This window comes from Leptidea sinapis, chromosome 44 (assembly GCF_905404315.1).
Source record: "Leptidea sinapis chromosome 44, ilLepSina1.1, whole genome shotgun sequence".
Classification (NCBI taxonomy): Eukaryota; Metazoa; Arthropoda; class Insecta; order Lepidoptera; family Pieridae; genus Leptidea; species Leptidea sinapis.
The window spans coordinates 597,817-601,691 of NC_066308.1; the positions used below are offsets into that span (position 1 = coordinate 597,817).

At 39.7% G+C, this 3,875-nt stretch overlaps 1 non-coding gene across 1 annotated transcript; it reads left to right on the forward strand.

Moving 5' to 3' along the window:
- Positions 1-3,397: 3,397 nt before the first annotated feature.
- Positions 3,398-3,471, forward strand: Trnas-gga (transfer RNA serine (anticodon GGA)). Its single transcript has one exon. It is a non-coding gene; the product is annotated as a tRNA-Ser (tRNA).
- Positions 3,472-3,875: the final 404 nt, after the last annotated feature.

Here is a 3,875-nt window from a genome sequence, read left to right on the forward strand (position 1 = left end):
GGCACGGTTGTATTTCCTCTTAAGAACTGTGCAGTTCAGATCCTTTGTGCCCAGCGCCGCAACCCAAGCTCGATACGCCTGTTTTTTGCAGTCAGATGCTGCTTTAACTGACGCATCGAACCAGGGCTGTGATCTGCCACCGATCGGTACTACAGAGCTTGGTATAAAAATATCCATGCCCTGCAGTATCACATCGGCTACTGCAACGGCGCAGGCACTAGGATCATCCGAAGGGAAACAAACCCTGCCCCAAGGGTAGGATGCAAAAAAGGAACGCATCCTATCGCAATCTGCTGACTTGTAGTGCCAAACGCGGTGGGTCGCTGGTGGTCTGCGACGTGGGCGTCGGATAGGCACTATACTCCTGACCAGGCAATGGTTGGACGTTCCGAGAGGGGCGTCCACAATGACCTGGTAACCATCGGGATGTGAAGTCAGAAGAAGATCTAATAAGGACGGCATGTGGCTATCCACATCCGGGAACCGCGTTGGCGACTCAAACAATTGGGACAGACCGTACGCCAATGCAAAATTATGCACAGATTGCCCTGCGTAGTCTGTGGTACGTGATCCAAGCCATTCGGCATTGTGCCTGTTGAAATCACCCAATACTACGATTTCAGCGGAGGGGATCTGTGCAAGCACGTTGTCAATTGCCGCTTGAACGCAGCCCATGAAATGATCGGTTTCTGCGTTACCACTATGGGACCTGTAGACACACGCATAGATGCGGACGCGGTCCTCTAAATCTACGCGGAGCCAGAGAGTGGACAGGTCCCTACCCTCAAAATTGCCGAGACGGCGACAGCAGATATATACCCTTACATACACACATACTCCGGCATGAGGCAAAAAATTGTGCTCAATTTTGTACCCGGGGTACGTTAAATATGACGTATCGCTAGGTCGAGATATCTGCGTCTCCGTAAGGAAACACAAGGCCGGCTGCGCCGTCTCAAGATGGTGGTGGACGGCGTTTAAATTGGAGTGAATTCCCCTGATATTGCAAAAGTCCACGTTGAGTGTGGAGCGGGGTGCCGTGGTGTTACTGCCTCGTTTGTCCTTGGTAATGCGCGGTTCTGTGCCCTCCCCAGAATACGAAGGGCAGCCCGAGCTAGAGTGCTCGGAGAGGGATTCTCCGACTCTGGTAGAGCGGTACCCTCCTGGGGTAACATCTTTTTAGATTCCGCTGTCATATTCGGGTAGATGGGGGGGGGGGATGGCCACCGGTCCTCGACACTAACCTATGCGAAACATAGCGGCACTAGGCCGCTACTTCACGCCGGTATTTTGTGCGAGTGTGGTAATTAACCCGGACGAGTCTGGCCCGATTGTGCTGACGTCATAAGACGGCAGCGTGACTCTCCCACTTCTAAAAAGCCCTTAGTTGCCTCTTACGACACCCATGGGCCTGGGACTCCCCTAAACTTTTTACGCCCGGGAAAAGTACAGGGCAATGACAATATAATGATGTACAATGACAGACTGTTCAGATTTGAAAGAGCGTCAAAGTCAGTAATATACGCAAGAGCAAAGAGCTTAATATGCAAATATTAGGGTTGAGCAGGTTAACAACTATAAAGTAGATCCTGTAGATGAATCCACAACCTGAGAGTTGAACAAAGACAAGATTTATGAACGTGATGTAACTCAGTGGAATTGCGCTCGCACGGAACGTGAGAGGTCGCGGGTTCGAGGCATCGTTCATCAATTACTATTAAACATTTGTGATCTTAGCAGTAAGTTCAATTTTTTTTTAAAAGTATTTAAATATACCAAAGTATCACTTTAACTCTCAACTCAATATGTGTAACCTATTATAAAATATTTAAATTAGATCATAATATAGACATTTTTTCAAATTTTAACTTTTATAAAAAAAATAGGTGTTCTTGTCACTGAAATGCTTAAATACAGATTAGTAAATAATTAGTTAGTAGTAAATTCATTAATATTATTTTTCTAATTTGTTTTTAGCTTTCGTTTTTTAGTTTAGTAACATTGTGGATATCTTTCATTTAGGTATGTAAACTATTTATTAAGTAACACTTATTAATGTATATCTTATTCGTATATGTTAAATTATAAATCTAGTTAGAAAGCCTTAATAAATCAAAGTTTTGTACTTACACTGTCACAAAAAATCCTTAAACATATTTTCTTTCATCAATCGTCTTTGCAAGTCTATTATGAAGTGCAGTTGAAAGGAATCAAGAGAGAGGAGCAAGAGATGCTCAAAGCTTTATTGATGATGACTCCATACTTAAATGAAAATGATCCGTAGACATTTTATGGTGTCCTATATCTGAAGCAAGTCTCATAACTATTCACGTACTTGGAATTACTTGATCTGATGAAATTTGTAACTTTAATTTTATGAGTTTGTACCAAAAATAACATTAGTATATTAGAAGCTATCAGAAGATGACGAGAGATATATAAGCGAGTCAATCAGAAGACCCGAGCATTCATCAGAAAAATACGACATGCCTAATACCACAGATCGATCGATCTTGTTACCTACTGTTATCGCTTTTAACTGCTGGTATTGTAAATATACTTAAGTGGCTGGGTTTGTTACATTACACTTGCCTATTTGCTCCTTTTAAAACAATAAAATAGCAATATAATTAAAATGTTAAATCGTGAATTTCCAAAGTTTTAGTACCTCCATTAATTTATTTTGTAAAAGTATTATTTAAAGGAACAAAGTGTTACGTCTCATATGGATGTAAACCCTTCGTATAGCACTATTCAAACTGGGACGCTATTTTGACAAGAACAGAATACATTGCTACATAAGTACCTACATAGCTTTCCTATCGTAACAGTGAATGTTCAAAAGTATAATCATATGACACTCACACACTATAATTTTGGATCTGCTACTGGTCTGCTCCCATCATTTTCATTGTTAGTTATTATGTAATATATTTTAATTTTAGTATAGTTTCTTTTATTTTATAAAATACTAGCTGACCCGGCAAACGTTGTTTTGCCATATAAAGTATAATTCACGCGATAGTTTTATAAGTAATAAAATATTGCCTATATTATAGCCTGTACATCATTTTATTCTATTGTCTATAGTTTTTGCAGCGCACGCAAAAATAGGTTTTTCGATTTTACACCTTGTGTTACAAAATAGCAATTTTATTACGGATCCCTAATTTTGAAAAAAAAACATAGCCTATAGAATCAGTAATAAATGTTAGGAAGGCTATAGCCTTCCTCGATAAATGGACTACCCAACACTGAAAGAATCATTCAAATCGGACCAGTAGTACCAGAGATTAGCGCGTTCAAACAAACAAACAAACACTGCAGCTTTTTATATTAGTATAGATTTACCTAACACAAAATTTGAAAAACAAAATTTTATGACGATACGTCACTCGAACGGTTAGCTCAGTTGGTTAGAGCACCGGCCCGGAAAGCCGGAGGTCGTGGGTTCGAGTCCCGCATGGTTCATAAAATTTTGTATTTCAAATTTTATTTGTCTATTAATCCTAGAAGTGAGGGTTATAACTTTCAAACATAACAAATTGTTAATATTTACAAGAGCGACATCTCAAGTCAATTTCCTTATATGCAAATATTGGGGTTGAGCAGGTTATCAACTGTAAAGTAGATCCTGTAGATGAAGCCACCAACTGAGAGTTGAACAAAGCATACAAGATTTTATGACAATACGTCACTCGAACGGTTAGAGCACCGGCACGGAACGCCGGAGGTTGTGGATTCGAGTCCCGCATCGTTCATACAATTTTGTTTTTCAAATTGTATTTGTGATATATTTACTTAGCTTAGATTAGATAGATAGCTTAGATTTAGATTTTTGTTCTATGTAATTGTAATTAAAACACTTATTATTC